The following is a 23,974-nucleotide window of genomic DNA, read 5'->3' as shown; positions in this document are numbered from 1 at the left end:
CACAAAAATCTTCGTTACTCGAACTACTGCAATACAGCGAGCGCCACTACTGCCAGCTAACTAAAAGATTCAAACTACGGAAGTCACTAACTACTGATAGGCACAGTTATCAAATGAAAGATTTTAATAGAGAACAAACAATGTATTTACCTTTATAGTCATTTTATATATATATATATATATATATATATATATATATATATATATATATATATATATATATATATATATATATATATATATCAGTTCATGACACCAATTCTTACAAATTTCAAAACTCTGCCATCTCTCTACCCACGTCCACCACTGCTGGCGGCTCACCTCCAACTGCGCAACTCTACGCGCTATTAGCATTCAGCTGCCGCTGCCCAACAATACAATGGCAGACAACAATGCAAACCAGCCACAGACTGCACACGGCACAGCCAGTGATCTTCATACAGAGCGCTACGTGGCGGCGGCGTTACCAATAAAAAAAACTAAACATCCTACTTACATAGCCCCCATGCTCCCCACAAAAAAAAATTGCAAATTGTTTTGGGAAGTGGCCAATACAGATTTGAAAAAAAATTTCATAATAACAATAACAAAGAAATGAAATGCACACACTTATCGATACAATGTTGGTCAAAAGCTAAAATTTTCTCACAGTCCATAAAGACAGTCCTGATCGTTCATCACAGTAAAATAACAGTGTTTTTGCTCAATGTCTGAGCAGTAAAAGAAAATGCACACGGAAGTAGTGGATTTCCATGCAGTCTTGAAGTAGTGTTGTCCTTCCAACGAAAAGACATGCTGACAGGTAATGGGCCATAACAGAGCAAACCCACAGCAGAGTCAGTCGAAGTTTTGAAGAATATTGGTAGGTAGGTCATCAAAGAGCATACCCACTTTAGTCCTGGTAGAGAGTATGGTATTGGTGAGTCATCAAAGGTGTAGACCCACTGTAGTCCTTGTAGAAATAATGGTATTGGTGGGCCACCAGAGATGCAGACCCACTGTTGTCCTTGTAGAGATGGCTAGGAGCCAACTGTTGCAACTGTGCCGGTGCACAATCACCATTGAAGAGTCTTGTGGACAATATAGCAAGTCCATAAACCACCACCTGTCCACTCACAAAGAATTTGTTTGAAATGTCCTTAGAACCAGCAATGCTGTTATCCAGTCCCTTGCTGAATTATTAACACACGTGCAAACACTATCAGTCCCAACTTCTCACATATTGTCCATATACTATGACCAACAGAAACTTGTGCAGTGAAATGTAATTTACAAGTTACTTCATTTGATGAACTGGTGTCAATTACAATTTTATTACATAAGAATACAATAAGAAAGGTACAAAATATATCATTAAAGAACATAATAGTACAGATAACATTTGCAGTAATACTGGCTTTACAAAAGAATCGAAATAACATATACATCAGTGTTACAGAAATTATGACCTAAGTACATACATAAAAGATCATAATAACTTTTGAAACATCAACTTCACACAGTAGCATTAGAACAAAACAGAATAAATAATGTGTAAACCTCTTTACAAAGTAAATAACATGTTATTAAAGCAAATTATATTCGAGAATAACAGTATTCCTCATCATAGTGAATGTAGCTTAGTATTAGAAGAGAAAAAATTCTATGAAACAGTACGCAGAGACAGTAAGAAAACAAATACACAAGGGTACACAAACACATAGTGGGATAACACAAAAAGAAAGGACAGGGTTTGATTTCAGTGTAACATTTGGTACTGCAGTCCAACCCAAAACTTCATTCCATAGATCTTTCCTCTTATTTTAACATTTGCTCCAGCCAAAAGAAATCTTATCCAAGCATGCTTTCTGTATTCTGTTCACATCCTCTTTCAAAAATTATTTCTCAGTGTACAGTACTCACTTTGGCCCAAATCTTTTTCATATAACTTATCAATGCATTTCTTCCAATTCATCACAACTCGTTCTCTCATATAGCCTACCCCATCTTAAGCTAACTTAAAGCTACTGAGCTCAGATGCTAAACTAAGGGACGAGGCAATGCAGCAGCACAAAACAATTAAAACAAACAGCAATAACAAAAAAAAACAATGGAAATTGGCAAAGCAAGCAGCATTAAATGTAATAACTGATATCTAAACATGACAAACCCACAAGCAGAAAAAAATAGTACACTAAAGACAACAATGCAGATAAGAGAAATGTATATTCACATCTTAATGTCTATGAAAATAAAATGGCACACTACAAAAACTAATTCTAAAAAAAATTACCAAGTACTGGAAAAGGAAAATTATATATGCACCTACTGTTACTAGTCCCTTCTTATTGTTCTTTCCTTTCCAAGTGCTCCTTTTTTTTTTTGATGAATGTGGATCATAAAATTATTATTTAACATATCTGTTGACAGAAAGTTTTCACATAAGCAAATGGATTTAATTTTATTTTATAAAACCAATGCTGTAACACAGCTGGAAAACAGATATCAAATGAAACAAGCAACTATGAAATGCAAAGCATAAAAATATCATTCAATAGTCATGTGACATTTCATAAGTTATTACAAATTCTCTCAACTCTCGTAGAAAGACGCTTGTCATTGTCAGGTATGCAGATGTAAGAAAATATCTTTCCAAGTAATGAGCGTGTCGTTTTTGCGATGCTTTCTACAAAGGAATGTCAATAGCGAGGATAATGGCCTCTTTATTTTTTTCTCCACCTGTGTCTCTGAAAGGCACACACTAATGGCTTGTTTCCAGGTGGCTGTCGCCCAGCTGGGTGCCCACGATGCATTACGTGCAGGTGGTCACTTAACTTTCTTACCGAAATATTTGCGACACCAGTTTCCGCTAAAGTGGCAGTCTCATATAAAAATATTTTCACAGGTTGAGAATTTGCGTTACAAATGTGTAGAAAATAAAATCCTATAAACATAATAGTGTCCAAAAAAATTTCGCTAGCATAGTGATACATTGACGCATATACACACATTTCATAACTCTTAAAGTACGATTCTTGGTTTCCAACAACCTTTTTCACAAACCAGAGTCCCTAACCACTACTCATTATTCCTTACCTTATTCGTCGACACTTCTTCAATATTTCATCATAACAGATACGTAGCATAATCAAATAACTCATATAGAATCAGCTTATTGATCATAAACATGCCACAACAGCATAATACACATCGTCATTGTAATAATAACATCATAACACCTCAGTGAAATTCTCAAAATCGTCGTAGCTTCCTCCAATAATTTCAAAACCTAAAAAAGATTCTGTGCTCATGTCAAAAGTGTCATCTACCTCAAACGTACTTTAAAAATCGTGATCCCATACCAAATACATCATTAAAAGCTCTCATAGTATCACAACGGTTCTGAAAAAAATATCAACAGTTCACAAAGTACAGACAAAATACAATTTCGTAAGTATGAAGTTATCCAACTGTGTAATTACGTAAACATCTGTCACTGATGCAGTAAAAAAAATGTTTGTTCCTCTGTTAAATGATCAGATAGCTGTGTAATTTATGTGTTAGAAAAATATGGTACCGATGTGTAAATTTGTATAAGCAAATACCATATTAGCTAGGGCTCCTTGTGCTTGCCATACACATGGTACACAAAGTAAGCGTGTACCCCCCTGAGGACTAATGTAATTATATCCTCAGGTGTTACAGATTACAGCAATGGAATGAGATGTATCATTGTACTTCAAATATCTTTAAAAATAAATGTTTTAAGTACAAAATTAATCACTCAAATACGTGTACTGTAGCTCTAAACTGTGCGTCTTGTTGTAAGATAATCTCTGTGGAAGTGTCATAGTTATCGTCCTCCGAAAGCTAAGTTCTGCAGAAGTCAATGTGCTTACCTCATGATAAACAAAAGTGAAATGCTTTGCGTATAGATATCGTAGTTACTACACTTATTGCTGTGATGAAGTAAGTACTGTACTGTAACGTATTGTTGTGCTACAGAAAAGACTGCCTCATTGTAGCTATACCACAAAGTTTTCCTTTCCAGAAGAATTCAGAAAAACCGTGCAGATATAAAACAGATACACCGCAAAAGCGCAATGTAAATTGTGTCATACATTAGTAGCGTCGTGATATAATCGTGTAGCTATCAAAGAAACCAAATGCTAAGTCATCGTTAATCTCACAGAAAGTACTTCAAATAAACAATGTCTTTTCAACTAAACCAAAATGTTGCATTAAAACCTCATTAACAGTATATGTTCTAAGTATGTAAGCCTTATAGTCGTTACGTAATCGTGCAACTAACAATCAAGAATGTACAAATAACAACACTGTGTCGTCTGTTCACTATAACAATGCATTCGTAATTTCTGTTTAAAAATGTTCCCTAGGTTCTAGACTGGATAGTTAACTTCAAAACATTGTTGCATGTTAACAGTTTATACAAGACTGTGCTTAAACTGACACACAATATTTCTTTTTTTTTTAGCGCAACGCAATCTGACTTTCAGTAATCCGTACAATGGAATGGCCCTGACTAACATTAACCTACACATTTCACAATTCACTTACGTCACAAAAATCTTCGTCACTCAAACTACTGCAATACAGCGAGCGCCGCTACTGCCAGCTAAATAAAAGATTCAAACTACAGAAGGCAGTAACTACTGATAGGCATAGTTAGCGAATGAAAGATTTTAATAGAGAACAAACAATGTATTTACCTTAATAGTCATAATATATATATCAGTTCATGACACCAATTCTTACAAATTTGAAAACTCCGCCATCTCTCTCCCCACGTCCACCACTGCTGGCGGTTCACCTCCAACTGCCGCTGCCCAACACTACAATGGCAAACAACAATGCAAATCAGCCACAGACTGCACATGGCACAGCCAGTGATTTTCATACAGAGCGCTACGTGGCGTTAACAATATAAAAAACCTAAACAGCCTACTTACATAGCCCCCATGCTCCCCACAAAAAATTTTACAAATTCTTTTGGGCAGTGGCCAATAATGATTTGATAAAATTTTTCATAATTACAATAACAAAGATATCAAATGCACACACTTATTGATACAATGTTGGTCGAAAGCTAAAATTTTCTCACAGTCCATAAAGACAGTCCTGATCATTCATCACAGTAAAATTGCAGTGTTCTTTTTTCTCAAAGTCTGAGCAGTAAAAGTAAATGCAAACGGAAGTAGTGGATTTCCTTGCAGACTTGAAAAAGTAGTGTTGTCCTTCCAACGGAAAGACAGTACTAACTCTCCACATACAGACAGGTAATGTGCCACAACAGTGCAAACCCACCGCAGAGTCAGTCAAAGTTGAAGAATATTGGTAGGTAGGTCATCACAGAGCAGACCCACTGTAGTCCTGGTAGAGATTATGTTATTGGTGGGCCACCAGAGGTGCAGACCCACTGCAGTCCTTGTAGAAATAATGGTATTTGTGGGCCATAAAAGATGTAGACCCATTATAGTCCTTGCAAAGACGGCCAGCAGCCATCTATTGCGACTGTGCTCACAAAAATCTTCGTTACTCGAACTACTGCAATACAACGAGCGCCACTACTGCCAGCTAACTAAAAGATTCAAACTACGGAAGTCACTAACTACTGATAGGCACAGTTATCAAATGAAAGATTTTAATAGAGAACAAAACAATGTATTTACCTTTATAGTCATAATATATATATCAGTTCATGACACCAATTCTTACAAATTTCAAAACTCCGCCATCTCTCTCCCCACGTCCACCACCGCTGGCGGCTCACGTCCAACTGCGCAACGCTACGCGCTGTTAGCATTCAGCTGCCGCTGCCCAACACTACAGTGGCAGACAACAATGCAAACCAGCCACAGACTGCACACGGCACAGCCAGTGATTTTCATACAGAGCGCTACATGGCGGCGGCGTTACCAATAAAAAAACCTAAACATCCTATTTACAGGTCCTGTTGAGTCCTGCCGACTGACTGAGTCAGGAATAGAAGTATTCCTCGGACCACGACCACATAGCCCGGAAGAATTATCAACAACAGTACCATCCGGTCGTGAAAGCCTTCATTGTATGATCCGGCTGGTTCCTTTTCAGGATTGCAATACCCCATTTTATTCCCCACTAATTTTGCTAGAAAACCCTATTTTTCAAGATAATCTGCATTTAATATGACGGCCTTACGCCACCTTATTGAGGGGGGGGGGGGGAGAGGGACCTATATGCAGGCATGGGATCACTGTTCTGCTCGACATCAGAGCCAACGTCTTGCTGCATCAGTAGCTTCCGTATTATCCACGTACTGCTTCCCACGTAAAAACAAACGGAAGTTAGAAGGTACGAGATCCAAGCTGTAGGGTGGATGAAGTAGAACAGTCCTCGAAAGTTTTGTAATCTCCGCTGGGGTGCGCAGACTTGCATGAAGCCTTGCGTTGTCATGGAGAAGGAGCATTCTGTTCGCATTTTTGTGGCGACTAACGTGCTGAAGTCTTTTATTTTTTCAATTTCCTGAAGGTAGCACAGTACACTTCAGAACTGATCATCGCACCATGAGGAACGACATCAAACTGAAAAATCCCCTTAGAGTCCCAGAAGATCGTCGCCACGATTTTACTGGCTCAGGATGCGGCTTTCTGTGCAGCAGAGTTGGTGTGACAACACTGCGTGGATTGCCGCTTTGTTTCTTGTTCGAAGTGACGAACGCACGTTTATGATGTTTCACGACCAGCCTCGTAATGCGCAAGCGATTCCGCACAGGTCTTCTTTCGTTGCTCTTTAAGGTCCTCTGTTACGCAGCGAGGATCCAAGCAGGAACACACACACATTTGAGTACCCCAACTAGTGGGCGAGTGTGTCAACACTACCAACAGAGATGTCCAGTTGTTCATTGAGATTTTTGATTGTGATCCGTCGATCATCTCGATTGAGAGTGTCCGCACGTTCCAAATTTTGTAGGAATCACAGCTCTGCGTGGTCGCCCGGCACGTGGGTGATCGGACAGGTTAGCGCGACCTTGTTGCGATGATGATAGACGCCGCGCCGAATGATTCACCTTTCTGTTATTCACTGCCATGCCTCCAGAGATGTGCTGCAAGCGTCTATGAATATCTGTGATCCTCTGGTTTTCTGTTAAAAGAGACTCAATGACTGCTTTCCGCTTGGAACGCGTCTCCGTTACAGATGTCATTTTGAAGGTTACGTATAGTGGCGCTACCAGTCGGAACTTCATGAACTATAGTGGCTGAAGCGGGAATATTGCACCGTGTTCCATAACGTTTTTTCAACCGAAACTGGCCGAGAAAAATAATGTGGTGCTTTACTTAACGCAATCCCCTTGTATATAAAGATGTAACATCTCGCGTCCGTCGGCCGTCGTAATTTAATTTATTGTTGCTACAGAAATTTATTGGTAGTGCTGATTGTTCCCGACTTACGTGGTGGGCCTTAATCAAAAGTGTATTTCATTCAATTTTGATTTAGAATTAAATGCTTTTGTGAAGTTCTCTTTCTTTAACAATATTGATCTTCAGTGAAAATAATTTCTTACGTTAATGTACGTTAGACTCGTTGAATCTTAAAACATGAACATATAAGTTGAACAATGGAATAAAGTTTTCATATTAATTTCCTCGGCTAATCAGTTCACTTTAAAGCAAAGAATCTTTAGTTATTAATTACAAGTGCGGCCCACACACACGCGAGAGTATATTTTATTACCTCCGTTAACCATTGGATTGTAGTCGGAGTCCTGGCTCTGGCTCTCGGCTGCTGTACTGAAAATAAGAATCTTAAAGCTACGCATTTTCTGCAGCGTCGGGCGGCTGTGGAGAAAAATGTATATTATGTTAATAGCGGGCGAGTTTTCCGCTTCCGCTAAATTTTATAAGTTAATATCGCCACGTAATGGCGTCGTTGGCTGCATCGGCCGCTGTGATTGTTGAATTGTAAATTACTCGAATTCACGTTAATTCAAAGGAAGGCGGACATGAAATCGGGATCACCTCTTACAAATTAAAAGTGAACAATAATATTAAATCAATATATTATCAGCTCTAATTAGTACAAATAGGCTTACATTTGCCAGCACTCGCAAGATGTCCGTCTACACGCAACCAAGACAAGAGAAGAAGTGAAGACGACTAAAAAATTAACAGAAGAGTGTATCTTGTCGTCTCTTTAGATCGCTTTGTTATATTTCTTTGGTTCAAATGGTTCAAATGGCTCTGAGCACTATGGGACTTAACTTCTGAGGTCATCAGTCCCCTAGAACTTAGAACTACTTAAACCTAACTAACTTACGGACATCACACACATCCATGCCCGAGGCAGGATTCGAGCCCGCGACCGTAGCAGCTCGCGGGTCCGGACTGAGCGCTTAGAACCGCGAGACCACCGCGGCTGGCTATATTTTTTTGCCCTCGAAACTTATACAGAGAAATTATTATAATACGGATACATGAGAAAATATATATATTATTCAATTTTTAAATGTCTCTTCTTTATAAGTACTGTTTTTTTAAGGCTTTTCTTATTATTTTACCGAGGATACTATAAACGCTACGAAGAAGGACCAAATGCAGGAAGACAGGTAGAGGATCGGTGCCTGGTGCAGCTATATTGAACCTCAGCAAAAAATATAGTGTTGCGTTGCGTATAAATAGGCCTGTTTGATTACATGGTCGCCGAACAGTCGTGGAAACATCTTCATCCATTAAAGATCCTGGAGTATGCCTCTGGAACAGTTTAAAGTGGATCTGCTCCATAAAAATAATTGTAGGAGAACCATATGTCTGACAGACTTATTGGAAGAATCCTCAGGACGTGTGGTTCACCTACGAAGGAACTAGCTTGTGAAAGTCTTTTCGACCCATACTTGCGAATTTCTGCTCCATTTGGGAAACGTAACAAGTAGCGTTGATAACGGAAACAAAGTAGATCCAAGAAAAGCAGTAAGTTTCATCGTGGGTTCGTTTTGTGTCACTTTAGAAAAACGGCATAGGGTACGCAAAAAGGCATGGAATATTGGAAATGAAATATATTTATTATTTACACTACTGGCCATTAAAATTGCTACACCACGAAGATGACGTGCTACAGACGCGAAATTTAACCGACAGGAAGAAGATGCTGTTATATGCAAATGATTAGCTTTTCAGAGCATTCACACAAGGTTGGCGCCGTTAGCGACACCTACAACGTGCTGACATGAGGAAAGTTTCCAGCCGATTCCTCATTCACAAACAGCAGTTGACCGGCGTTGCCTGGTGAAACGTTGTTGTGATGCCTCGTGTAAGGAGAAGAAATGCGTACCATCACGTTCCCGACTTCGATAAAAGTCGGATTGAAGCCTATCGCGATGTCGGTTTATCGTATTGCGACAATGCTGCTGGTGTTGGTCGAGATTCAATGACTGTTAGTAGAATATGGAATCGGTGGGATCAGGACGGTAATGCGGAACACCGTGCCGGATCCCAACGGCCTCCTATCACTAGCAGTCGAGATGACAGAAATCTTATGCGTATGGATGTTACGAATCGTGCAGCCACCTCTCGATCCCTGAGTCAACAGATGGGGACGTTTGCAAGACAACAACCATCTGCACGAACAGTTCGACGACGTTTGCAGCAGCATGCACTATCAGCTCAGAGACCATGCCTGCAGTTACCCTTGACGCTCTATCAGAGACAGGAGCGCCTGTGATTGTGTACTCAACGACGAATGTAGGTGCACGAATGGCAAAACGTCATTTTTTCGGATGAATCCAGGTTCTGTTTTCAGCATCACGATGGTCGTATCGTGCTTGGCGACAAGGCGGTGAACGCACATTGGAAGCGTGTATTCGTTATCGCCATACTGGCGTATCACTTGGCGTGATGGTATGGGGTGCCATTGGTTACAGGTCTCGGCCACCTCTTGTTCGCATTGACGGCACTTTGAACAGTGGACGTTACATTTCAGGCCCGTGGCTCTACACTTCATGCGATCCTTGCGAAACCCTACATTTCAGCAGGATAATGCACGACCACATGTTGCAGGTCCTGTTCAAAATGGTTCAAATGGCTCTGAGCACTATGGGTCATCAGTACCCTAGAGCTTAGAACTACTTAAACGTAACTAGCCTACGGACATCACACACATCCATGCCCGAGGCAGGATTCGAACCTGCGACCGTAGTGGTCCCGCGGTTATAGACTGAATCGCCTAGAACCGTTTGGCCACACCGGTCGGCTGCAGGTCCTGCACAGGAATTTCTGGATACAGAAAATGTTCGTCTGCTGCCCTGTCCAGCACATTCTTCATATCTCTCACCAATTGAAAGGGTGTGGTCCATGGTGGCCGCGCAACTGTCTCGTCACAACATGCCAGTCACAACTCTTGATGAACTGTGGTATCGTGTTGAAGCTGAATGGGCAGCTGTACCTGTACACACCATCCATGCTCAATTTGAAACAATGCCCAGGCGTATCAAGGCCGTAATTATGGCCACAGGTGGTTGTTCTGGGTATTGATTTCTCAGTATCTGTGCGCCCAAATTGCGTGAAAATGTAATCACATGTCAGATCTAGTATAATATATTTGTCCAATGAATACCCGTTTATCATCTGCATTTCTTCTTGGTGTAGCAGTTTTAATGGCCAGTAGTGTATTTATAATATGGTAGTACATACACATAAATCACAAAACTACTACATGTCAACATTTGAACACAGCTCTCCAGCATCAGAAGCACAAAAGACAACAGCTATAAGCAGATATCAAGGTTTTTTTATGTATTTTATCACACTACTCGCCACTGTCGTGAAGTCTTCAAAAAGACCCTTGTATGAACGTGCAGAATATGTAGATACAACATGAGGAACTGGCTGCCGTTCCTTACCACAGTCACACGGTAGTGATGAGGATTTGCCCCACTTGTTTAAAGTGCATATCTTCCATGGCCCATTCGGATGAGGTTCAGGGTACTCCAAATTGCCCGAGGCTGGTCAAATCCAAGAGTTTTTTTTTTTTTTTTTGATGTATGGCAGTTTCAGGAGTTTTGGAGGACAGTTTTGGTCCAGCAGCATTTCCATTATCGATGTTATTGAATTCAATTTCACGAGAGCTGTTTCTGTGATAAAAGTGGAATGTCTTTATCTTATTCTTTTTCGCTCCGCAGGGAATACATAATTCATTATTGGAAGGTCGGCATTATCAGCAACATTCCGATATTCACGCAGTAGTGCACTCTTCCATCTGATATCAGGAGGTGGAATGTGGCTCTAGATAGGTAACCAGTATGTGGGAGTAGATCTTATTGACCTACTAACAATGGACTCACTTGTTGAGTTATTTGTCTGTCTTTTTTACGTGTGACTATTAAGCCACACAGGTGCATAGTACTTTGCTGCTATTGGCATTTAGACGGGACACTTATTTTAAGAAGTACTCGACACGAACATCTGCTAAGCTCAAAAGCGGAAAGGGCATTCTCCTCCATAAACTCCGTGGCACTCGTTGGGGATCGTCAGCAGACACTCTTCGAGGATCAGCACTTGAATTGATATCGCAAATGAAATACCACATTCGCTTTAACATATACGCGCATCGCCTTATACATTACATCGTGTCAAGAAGACAGGTTCTCGTGTTTCACCATTATTGCCACTTGTTGTGCAATAATTATTCTCAGCAATCATATCCTCCCTCTTCATCATCAGCAATGGTTGTGGTCTCCAGACCAAGCGTTATTGTAATACCCTTGTTCAGTTTCGCAGGAAGGGTATTTTCACCAAATACAACGTCTCTGCCAATCGTTATATTTATTGTTTCTAAATTCCACAGTGTGTAGACTTTCATGATTTTTGAATACCTAACCATTATGGGAGGCTGTCCTTTTTGCTTCAGTCTGCTACATTAGTTTCATTTTAGCCCACGCACGGCATCCAAATAATTGCATATGAGTACTGTGCTGTCCTCATGAACGTCAAGTATTGTTGGAACTTCTCCATCATTAATTATCGGACGTTTATCCCGCAAATAATTTGCCGTTCTTATTACTTCGCCCCAGTAATATTCCACTCTCCAATAGCATACGTCGCACAGTACGTGAAGGGGTTTGCTTGAACAGGTCTGAATCGTCGTTTTGTTGAGGTGCGCCAGGGACAGTCAACTGCCTAGAATTCCTTCATTTAGCAGGTATTTTTCTTTCCTGCTGGGTCATTCAGTTGCCCTTACCGCTATGGTTTCAAGCATTGCGCAATGCTACATCTGGCCTTCATAAATCACACGCGAAATTTTATATTGCCTCGCTCACTACACTCAAATTATTAGTCGTACGGAAAAAATGAACAGGACCTTCTTGTAGGGAATGTAATGTAGTTAAATGTCGTACTAGGATATATTTTCACTGTGCGGCTAGTCCCGGCGGAGGTTCGGGTCCTCCCTCGGGCATGGGTGTGTGTGTTGTCCTGAGGATAATTTAGGTTAAGTAGTGTGTAAGCTTAGGGACTGATGACCTTAGCAGTTAAGTCCCATAAGATTTCACTCACATTTGAAAATTTTTACATTTTTCAAGAAAAACATACAAAAGTGGCCTTCAAAGGCTCCCCCATTCCCTCACTCAGCTCATGCCGGACAGGATTTCTAGTATGTTTTTCATGCTACCTTCTCTTGCCAATGTACAAATTTTAACGACTCCACAAGTCATTTATCACGTTCGACATTTTTTGGTATTCATTAACTGCCTTATTATGGCATCACTTTAATTGAGTTCTTAAAAATCGTGAAAATGTCGTTTCTGTAAATTTTACCTAACAGCTTTGCGAATTTTTAAACAACATAAAGTAAACAGTTATAACGTTGTATTCCTCGGGCTTCTGACTACGAAACTACTGTGCTTGTAATGATTAAGGTTCGATCGAATTCGCAACGTGATTAGTTTTGGCATAATGTTTAAAAAAGTCGTTTTTCTTTCGTTACTCTCGCGGGCACGTTTAAATTATGTTAAAGAAATAATCGACTATGCTGGTGGCGTAATAGCACAGTTAATAGAGACTAAAAAAGGTCTAATATCGGGAATAGTTTGTTAGGCACAAAGTTTTTTACAGTGATAGAAAGAAGTTAGTGCCACGAACAACATACTAGGAATCCTGACTGTTGAGAGATGTTGTAGGGGTTAAGAGATTATTGTGGGGGTGTAGCTACATTTAAAGGTAACCTTAGTACTTTTTCTTGAATAACTCGAAAATCGTGACTTCCAGCTAAAACGTATCCCTGTACAAAATTTAACTAAATTAAATTTCCTGCAGAATTTTCTGCATATGTCTTGTATTCTTTGAATGACTGAAACTCTTCAATTTTGACAATGAATGTGACAACAAATTTCGCTCGAGCAAGTGATTGATGACCAGTGTATCGAAGGTAGAAGTTCATTTGTTCTGTTTTCAACCTGCTTGGGGAAAGGCATGGCCATTTCATCTTGCCTTCAATGTTCAAAATATATAACTGATTTATGCGGTCGCCTTTCGCTTCAGATGTTATTTCACTATTTGACGTGTTTCTTAACTTTATCAACGTGAATATGGCCTAGCTTTCGGTGCCATGAATCTGTTTCCCGACTAGTAATTAAGATTTACGACAGGACCACGTCCATCCATTGAAATACTGGAGTTGTCTTCGCTAACGTAGTACAAATTGCCTTTCTTCGAAGCTTTCGCGCTTATTTCCCCGCTTTGTTTCACGATTCAGCTTCAGCACTTGCTAAGGATACCATCACCCCTCTATCGTCGCCTGAAGGACTGAGATCAAATCACGTGTGATGTCTGGAATGTACTGGATTGTTGCATAAACTCGTAGCGTTTTTCCGTAGGGCTACTAAACAAAACAAATACACATAACAGAGACATGAGTCTTCAATAATATATTCACTATTTACAATATTCTGGCAATGCTGGTGCAGCTTTTCGATTCCGTGACTGTGGAAAGCTTGTTTTCAGGCGAAGGGCTCGTCGTGCCTTGTTTGGAGAGCATTTACACCCGAAAAGGAAGTTCCTTGAAGGTAGTTCGACGAAGGGGGGAGAAGGTGCAATTCTGAAGGTTCAAAAATGGTTAAAATGGCTCTGAGAACTATGGGACTTAACATCTATGGTCATCAGTCCTCTAGAACTTAGAACTACTAAAACGTAACTTACCTAAGGACAGCACACAACACTCAATCATCACGAGGCAGAAACAATCCCTGACCCCGCCGGGAATCGAACACTGGAAGCCGGGCGCGGGAAGCGAGAACGCTACCGCACGACCACGAGCTGCGGACAAGAAATTCTTAAGGTGCAAGATGAGGTGCAAAATAGATGGGTGCAGAATGAGTTTCGTACCAACTCCTCTAAAGTGTGAGACATTGCAGTCCACTATCACTTCTAATACAGTATTATGCTGCATGATGTTCTTCGGGAAGTTGAGCTGTATTACTTGGTTGCTATACCTGGATACGATCTGACTCCGTACGTCATGATGAAAGGGTGGGCAGTAGTTAACGCTCTAGCTTGTGTGCTCTAGTGAAGGAATACCAGTAAGCTTTACCTGCGTTCAGAGGAATAGCGTGCCGTTTTAAACGACTGCCGTAAAAGCGTACAGCGCCTGAGGGCTGAGGAGAACCGCCAAGTCCCACGGCTCATTGTGCAGACACGTTGGATGGTGCCGGTCGGTCGGCGGCCGCATCCACGTAGGCTGACTAGCGCCGAGAAGTCGCCGCTGCAATGGGCAGCTCAATTAAAACTGGCAATAAAGCAGAGGATGAGCCCTTGTTAGGCAGAAAGCAGCGGAGACAACTGTGAGCTTTCTGCGAATTTCTGTAGGACAAGTCACTGGCGCCCAGAATATTTGTGAAGGTACGAGGCTTTTAGTGAGTTTATGGCCATTCTTTGGAAAGTTCGAAATGTACGCAACAGGGGAGATAACGATCCTTATATGGGGGGCTGTGGTTCCATCCAGGTCATGCTGTTAGCAAAAGACATGGCATAAGCGCATGAGAAAGAGGCTGAAAGCTGAATCTTCTTTTCCTTTCCTCCCAATTAACTTTAAAGTCTCTTATTGGTCAAATCTGTGTATTCAGAGCAAGGGGCAGTCTCCTATCTTCGACTGCGGCACTACAGCTCGTGCTGACTTGCTCTAAAGTGGGAGTAGTCTAAGATGTAAATGTGCTTTGCTACTGAGGTGGCGAGGAAAGTAGAGAGAAAGAGCGGAGGACACTCTTGTACTGATGCTTTGCTAGTAAAGAACTGTGGATCTTTGCCTAAACAGCGAGACTTGTGTCCATTGCTTGTGTGGCACTTAGAGCCTTCTGAACCATCAGAGGTACTGCTTCAAGCATCATGCACACAACGAGTGTTGTGGTGGGTGTACTTATTTGTTTTGAGTCGGCCATCTAAACATTTGACATATTCCGTCACGCATAGTCATGGCACAGAGTCCAATTGGTTTGGCAGACCAGCAAACGGGTTGACCTGCACACTGGAATCCACCAGGGTTTCACATGCCCATAAGGAAGTACCTGCTTTCCGAATTAGCCAAACGCAAGACCGCGTACTTGCATTTTTCGGGTGCGCGCCATTAATAACAGATTACTGCCATCAGTGACTTCAGTCGCCAAACACATCGTGGTGACATCCTGACCACCAGTAAGTAGTATTCGCAGCTATGGCGCAGGGCTCCAATATATGCTTCTCAGCACCCTCTTCTTTGGAACCATATTTTCCTTTATGGAATAGTAGATGGATTGGGTTGTTTGGGGAAGGAGACCAGACAGCGAGGTCATCGGTCTCATCGCATTAGGGAGGGACAGGGAAGGAAGTCGGCCGTGCCCTTCCAAAGGAACCATCCCGGCATTTGCCTGGAGTGATTTAGAGAAATCACGGAAAACCTAAATCAGGATGGCCGGACGCGGGATTGAACCGTCGTCCTTCCGAAAGCGAGTCGAGTGTCTCACCACTGCGCCACCTCGCTCGATGTGGAATAGTAGAGTGTAGCTGCTTGATTGTGGTGTAGTTTTTGTATCATACCCTGGATTCACATGCATGGAGTTAAGTAAAGCGATTAGTGTTCTGGTTAGTGCCGTGCGTCCATCCTCAGCTGATCACTTTGTCCACCATAGACCCCATATTACTGGAAGTGTTTGTCAAATAAAAAATGTTTGTGTGACGTTTCTTTAGCCACTTTATTTGTCTTGTGATGTTAAGAATGAATAAATCTATTGTTATTTAGATCACAACTTCTCCCTGTGTTCTGATTAACATTACCTTGCCATTCATTAAAGTACTGATTACAAAAGAAAGTAGGCACATTGCAAGTGTTTTTGTGAATCTAACAGAATGCTGGTGGTATTTGTCATAGAATAGCATCACTTCACACAGACTTCCTGGCAGTTGCTCGTTGTCTGCTTCTGCAAGACATCTCAGTGTTGACAAACATCAGCAGTGTTGGTTGAGTCTTGGGGAAGTAATTCGTAGTACAGCATACTGCCACTGTTCCACCAGATGCATAACATTATCTTTTGTGGATGTGTGGAGGGCTTTGTAAGGGGAGTTGATGCTTCGTTTGGGCTCAGCCATTCCATTCTTTACCTTATGTTAGCATAAAACCACCATTTCCCGTCACCAATAACGATACAGGATACAAACGGTCGGTGTTGTTCAAAAGCCAGTTGATAACGAGCAGCAGAGATGCAGATATGAATATCCCCTGGTTTTTGTGACTTTGTCTTAGAGCATACTGTGGGGCAGCGGGTGGAATAAGAGAATAAATGTTTTGTATTTATACTGTTTGCCGTTCTCAACACTGGCTCTCTAATTACAATATTGGCAACCAGAAAGTGATTAGCAAAATGTGAAGCCTGTAATCAGAATTCCTAGTGCCCACTTCATCTGAGAAATACATTTATGGCTACAGCTTATAGCTCTGAGGAATTAGGAGATTGTCAGGGATTCATAATCAAAAACCATTCTCTATAAAATGTTCACTATATTCTGAAAGCCACATACCAAAAAGAATCTACACAATCCAACTACCAGAGCAGTTCAGATTCTAATGCGCTGATGCAACTACAACTGTTCAAATTAAAGGTTTCAGTGAATGCTTGCCATAATTTGATGATAATGTTCATCAAACGCCACGCTAAATTATGGTAGACTGTCTGTCCTGCGGCGGCACGTGAAAATACGACATACGCAAACTAAAGATAGATCATTAACGTCATCCCAAAATTAACACTTCACTCGAAAACGAATTCATGGTTACGGATATCCCGAGTAACTTATTACTGCATCCGAAGCTGTTTATATCGATGATACCGACGCGACGCGACTCCCGGTACAGGTGGTGCGCTAATCAGCGTTTGGAGAGAACTGGGGCCTTTTTTTCTCACACAGCGTTCTTACATATAAGGCCACGGTGCGGACGGCTAAGGGAACTCCTGATCAAATCCGTTCTCCCGACTAGCTGCTGGGATAGTAATGCACCACTTCAAGTTATCGAATAAATCATTGTTTCCTTTGCTGATGGTCGATGAAGCTTTCAATTTAATTGTGCAATCAGCACACAAGTAAGTAATCATAATAAAAGTCTGAGGTGGCTAAGTCAAATAATTTGGGTGAGAGAATTAATTTAATTACACTACACAAAGCAGACTAGCTCTGAACTTTGGAGATACGCCATTGCTATAGTTTTATAGTTATTCAGTTGAAACTTCTCACATATTTATGTTTATAGCGGATCTCCCTTCTACTTAAATGTAAACATCCTAGCTTTATTTATTCGCCTACTTAATCTATCTTGCTTCCTTAATTTCCAAGACAAAAACCAGAAAATCATGAATTTCAACTAAAATTTTAATTTGTGAGATCCAGAATAGTGTTTCTACTAAATCATTATACAAAAGGAATCTAAATACAATTTTTTAAGTTTCTAGTTCTTTCCTGTCGCGCCAATGATTTTTACAGAAAAAGTCCAAATTTCGAAAATGGTTGAAGTTATTGAAGTGATATTCAACACTTATTGATGTAGTATTACTCCTGACATGCTAGTGACGTTTCAGGTTATTTACTTGATTTTTAAAGTATTGTGCAACATTTATGACGTCAGAGCTAGTTACAGCGGACTGGCTGGCACACAATGGAAAGACTGATGTGAATTTAATACGCTGTGAGTAGGCTGCTTCCCTACAATACGGTACGTACACAGTCGATTTATGAATCTTCCCATCGCATGAAAATGTCTCACATTAGTGGAATGATCACAGTTCATCACATTTGGGACTTCTCGAGTACACTAACATAAATAGTTGTCGAGTAATGTGTTTAAGCGCTCTCCATCAAACCCCGAAGTGAAGCTCTTCCTGCACGTGTGGAGTTAAGTAACGTGAAAACGATTCTCCTTCATATGAGATCGATTTCCTTGTAGATTTCTGTCCAGTGGTATTATCCCATACACGGGGCAAATGGTGCTGGCTGCCTCTGCTGATGTCACCACTCGACTGAACTAAAACTGAAGAACACGTAGAAAATGTTCCGAATTCTCCACTTCGCACTCTATTTTCTAGCGTCCACATCTCCACCTACTACTCCAAATGAGTAAATGACAATATGTTTATTCAAACAGCAACAGAGAACTACAAATAAAAAGTGACTCGATAAACAAACCCATGCCAACCAGAACACCGTAAAACAAAAACGCTACGAACGTCTGCACAAACCTAGGACGACTTATTGTGCAAGCCTGTTATTTGTCTTCCACATTCTCCTGATAGGTATCTGTGGGCAGTGGAGAAACCAGAGCTCTGCAGGTACCCGCCACCATCTACACTACAGCCATAAAAATTGCTACACCACGAAGATGACGTGCTACAGACGCGAAATATGGCTGTAAAGAATCGTGCAGCCACGTCTCGATTCCTGAGTCAACAGATGGGGACGTTTGCAAGACAAAAACGAACAGTTCGACGACGTTTGCAGCAGCATGGACTATCAGCTAGGAGACCAAGGCTGTGGTTACCCTTGATGTTGCATCACATTCAGGAGTGCCTGCGATGGTGTACGCAACGACGAACCTGGGTGCACAAATGACAAAACGTCATCTTTTTGGATGAATCCAGGTTCTGTTTACAGCATCATGATGGTCGCATCCATGTTTGGCGACATCGCGGTGAACGCACATTGGAAGCGTGTATTCGTCATCGCAATACTGGCGTATCACCTGGCGTGATGGTATGGGTTGCCATCGGTTACACATCTCGGTCCCCTCTTGTTCGCATTGACGGCACTTTGAACAGTGGACGTTACATTTCAGATGTGTTAGGACCCGTGGCTCTACCCTTCATTCGCTCCCTGCAAAATCCTACACTTCAGCAGGATAATACACGACCGCATGTTGCAGGTCCTGTATGGGCCTTTGTGCATACGGAAAATGTTCGACTGCTGTCCTGGCCAGCACATTCTCCAGGTCTCTCGCCAATTGAAAACGTCTGGTCAATGGTGGCCTAGCAACTGGCTCATCACAATACGCCAGTCACTACTCTTGATGAACTGTGGTATCGTGTTGAAGCTGCATGGGCAGCTGTACCTGTACACGCCATCCAAGCTCTGTTTGACTCAATGCCCAGGCGTAGCAAGGTAGTTTTTACGGCCAGAGTTGATTGTTCTGGGTACTGACTTCTCAGTATCTATGCACCCAAATTGCGTGAAAATGTAATTGCATGGCAGTTCTGGTATAATATATTTGTCCAACGAATACCTGTTTATCATCTGCATTTCTTCTTGGTGTAGCAATTTTAATGGCCAGTAGTGTACTTTTAGTGACTCTTCATGTCCTAAGAATAGTGATGAAGTTTCACTTTCACGTTGGTAAGTCATGCGGTCTGTTGCTCTACTGTCCAGAACGCATACACGGTTTCTTTCGTTTTCTCGGAAAGTGGTGTATGTCACATGTGAATGTTGGTGCCCATCGCACGCAGTTCATTTGTAGGATGACATTTTGTGTCATTGTGTTTCACTATTAGCAACTCACTTTTGCTAGCTACTAGTGTTATAGAAGTTGAGGATGTTTTGTCTGGTTCCATTTATGGTTTGCCTGCTCATTCCTTGAAACACGATCGCCAAATTGTCGGCGACATTTACCAATATGAGCGTGATCTTGACAACGTAAACTTCGTGGAGCGCGGTCATGTTTTTTACCTAATTACCGTGACTGTTACCACAACGGCTGTTGCCTCGTCCCGTTTGAACAGTTCTGCCTGGTCCCCCCCCCCCCCCCCCCCCCTGTAAGTGACATTTTTCGAGTTCCTTGACAGAGAGTTCGCCTCATCACACTGTATTCTTTCTTGCAAAAGTTTAGTCTACGGTAGGTAGACCCATCGAGGTATGCTCAGCTGCTTGCTTGGCTGATAATTCTACACTGGAACTACGCACTCTGAACAGCGATGCCTTGCGTCTCCCAAGCTAATCTAACATCGATTCGACCGCTTTCTTCTCGATGTTCATATATTCCTTCAACGCAAACACTTTGTCTTACAAATCAAAATGCATATGGGAATTTTCGAACGTGCTCACATATCTTTTGCAGCCTTGTACATCGCCCTTGCATTTGCCTTTCGTTCGACCGCTGGGGGAAGGGGCGGGTGGAGATGTTCCTACGGCAGAGTCGATCGAATGCCAACATTGATTAATTACGAGAATTCCCTTAATTCTTCGTGACCAATGGCGGCAATTATCATTAAGTAGCCACTACAAGGCCGATAATGAAACGCAACATTATTGATGCTCTCTCATGACTGTTCTATAACTTTTTCAATTCAACTGTTGTTCTGAATGTTGGGCGATAAAGATGCTGATGTTGTGGTAATTGCTCTACGTTGTTGTAAGCAGAGAGGAAAGATGAATGAAAAATTGGTTCAAGAAGCGTAAATAATTACTATGGTCACTCAAGAAGCCTTGTCGAGAGAATAGAGGTTTCCCGAAAAAAAAAAAAAAATGAAAAGATTACAGGTATCACAACTTTTTGTGGGATGGTGGCTTAACATCACATTCCATTGCTCTCAACCCAACTCACCCCCCCCCCCCCCCCCCCGCTCCAATAAATTTCTGCGGACGCCCATATCATCACCATCAAAAAATAACACAATGAGAGGTGCAGTTTCACCAAATCAGTGCTTATTTATTACGCTACCTTGAAATAACAAGTGCAGTTTCACCTCACATTATTTGAGATATAGTTATGGAAGTGTCATATGACATACTTGCCCTAAAGGAGTATTTTCGGGCAAGTATTGTATAAACAGACATATATATCTTTATATACCTTTACTCATAGCTTTCTATTAATTATATTTTTAAAAAAGTTTCCCTTTATGACCATTCCCTATATTTTCTCAGCAATAAATTATACTATCCATCATTCTTAACACTTCTCATCTTCTACTCTTCCGCCATAATATCCCACAATGCCGGCAATGATCTATACATTTCGATGCACATAATAACAAAGGTCTACCATCCATTTTCTATACTTCAACAAACCTAGAGCTTGAAGGTCAAATAAGATAGTTTCGAGCTTACACGGAGACTTACGAACACCTGTGGCATGAAAAATACCCTGCACACATACCGCAAGGTTTCTCACGGAGTTCGCTATATCTAGATGTACGGTTTGTGTAGAATCATATTTGCAATAGTAATTTGCGACGGTTGCTGTAATGGACTAGCTTCGTATTACCAAGCTACGTAATTCTTCCAGTTTATATTTACGACGACAGTACGTAAGTTGTTGCCAGACCCACATCACTTAACGTTTACTGCCACAAATTGCGTGGGCAGTTCTTACAATTCGACGCGTGAATTCAATTCCACAGAGTGCGTTGCTTCTGCCACGTGGTGCCATCTAAGGCACACTCCGTGAAATACGGCGACCGAAGTAGTTCACTACCCAGACACCGGAGCCGCTTGACGCAACCGCCGTTTCATTTGACAAAGTGCTAGCAATAGAATAATCTTCACCGCAGACGAACGTCATCTCCTTCGATTACATAAGGACTGAAGTGTTCAGCAGACGTCGCTTCCAAGGCGTCCATGAGGTGTCACAGATCACAGTGGCACATGTGCACATTAGCACAACTGTTTGGGGATTCGACCTCGTGACTTCGCCCAAGGTAAGTCTTGAACTTTCGTACACAGTCTTAAGCTGGTCTACACCGGAGTGAATATAGCGAGTCAACGTCGGCGAGTGACAGTCCTCTCAGCTCTAAACAGTAGGCGAGTGCAAGCGAATTGCATTCGGTCGTGTTCGGCGGTTCACATTCGGGAGTGTTCGCTGGCTGTCGGTCTATTAGCGGATTAACAAAGGAAGTTTGCCTCTTCACCACTTCGGTGCTGGCAGTACACAGAGCTATCGCCCGCTGTCTTGTCTACTTTAGCTGTTGTGATACGAGTTGCACGAGTGATGAAGTGGTGTGATGACAACAGAATGTTGCTGACAGAAGAACATAGATATCATAGGTGCTTATGTGATCAAAGACCTATTCAGCCTCTTAAACATCCCAACAACTACCACCACCTATTCAGCACAAATGCCGAGCTGCGTGGGATCTGCCGAGCGGTCTAGGGGCTGCAGTCATGGACTGTGCGGCTGGTCCTGGCGGAGGTTCGAATCCTCCCTCGGGCATGGGTGCGTGTGTTTGTCCTTAGGATAACTTAGGTTAAGTAGTGTGTAAGCTTAGGGACTGATGACCTTAGCAGTTCAGTCTCATAAGATTTCACACACATTTTTGAACAAATGCGGAAGGAAAAGGAAGTATGGAAGAATGTGTATACAGAATGTTAACTAATGTATGGGAAATCTCCGGGGGAATGCATAGATGCCTTAAAAAAGAAGTAAAATGCTCCGTGTATACATATGGTCAATTTTTCATTATTATTGTCTTAGTTGCAGACACAGCTTTGTCATTATATGTGTGTTTCGTTTCTTTTTCTTTTCATGTTCCCTACTTTGCTCGACAGGTGTTTCTTTCTTTTCCTAAATGTTTGTTTTGGGAAGTGTTGAGTTAAGGCCTTCTTATGTTTATCCTGGTCGCCATGATACCAGTACATAAACAAATGCCCACATCTCGTGGTCATGCGGTAGCTTTGTCGCTTCCCACGCCCGGGTTCCCGGGTTCGATTCCCGGCGGGGGCAGGGATTTTCTCTGCCTCGTGGTGGCTGGGTGTTGTGTGATGTCATTAGGTTAGTTAGGTTTAAGTAGTTCTAAGTTCTAGGGACTGATAACCTAAGATGTTAAGTCCCATAGTGCTCAGAGCCATTTTTGAACATAAACAAATCATTGGAAACATAACCAGTATTGGAAGCTTACTCTTACATTTCTTACTGGACTGATGTTTAGTGTAGAATGAACATTCTTCCCCCTCCAGGAACTGAATAGGCGACTTCCGAGAGAGGCGCCGCCGAATAATAGTATTCGTTAGCCACCTCTGCTGGAGACCGACGTGTTGTGTCTTACTTCTAGCCAAGGTCGTGACGTCTGCTGTACCATTGTCTTATTGGACTACTACACAATGTACATGAACTTGGAATTTGCAATGCAGCTGAAGCTAAACGTCCTTATGTTCAAAGATTTCCTAACAGACACGTCGAATAAATAAAATAAATGACTGGGTGTTGTGTGATGTCCTTAGGTTAGTTAGGTTTAAGTAGTTCTAAGTTCTAGGGGACTGATGACCATAGATGTTAAGTCCCATAGTGCTTAGAGTCATTCGAACCATTTTTTTGAAATAAAATATCGACGTATTTCTGAGACAGGCTCGTCTGACGAAAGGTTATGTGATTATGGAAGACCGTATAATGTTAGGACACTTGATTAGAAAGGCAGAGTACAACATCATACCAAGGGCAATAATGGCAGCAGTAAAGTAGAAGTAGCTGAACATGAGTATGTGTCACGCGACAGTGTGGATAGTGTTTGGAG

At 41.6% G+C, this 23,974-nt stretch overlaps 1 protein-coding gene across 1 annotated transcript in view; it reads left to right on the top strand.

Moving 5' to 3' along the window:
* Positions 1 to 21,937: 21,937 nt before the first annotated feature.
* The window catches only part of LOC126284498 (UDP-glycosyltransferase UGT5-like), a 57,319-nt gene continuing 55,282 nt past the window's right edge, over positions 21,938 to 23,974 (top strand). Inside the window, exon 1 of the mRNA XM_049983469.1 lies at positions 21,938 to 22,165. The gene's annotated coding sequence lies outside the window, so the exon portion shown is untranslated. The remainder of the gene's footprint in view (positions 22,166 to 23,974) is intronic.

The sequence above is a fragment of the Schistocerca gregaria genome, chromosome 8 (assembly GCF_023897955.1).
Source record: "Schistocerca gregaria isolate iqSchGreg1 chromosome 8, iqSchGreg1.2, whole genome shotgun sequence".
Taxonomy (NCBI): domain Eukaryota; kingdom Metazoa; phylum Arthropoda; class Insecta; order Orthoptera; family Acrididae; genus Schistocerca; species Schistocerca gregaria.
Note: the sequence above shows the minus strand (reverse complement) of the source record. Positions and strands in the feature narration are given on the sequence as shown.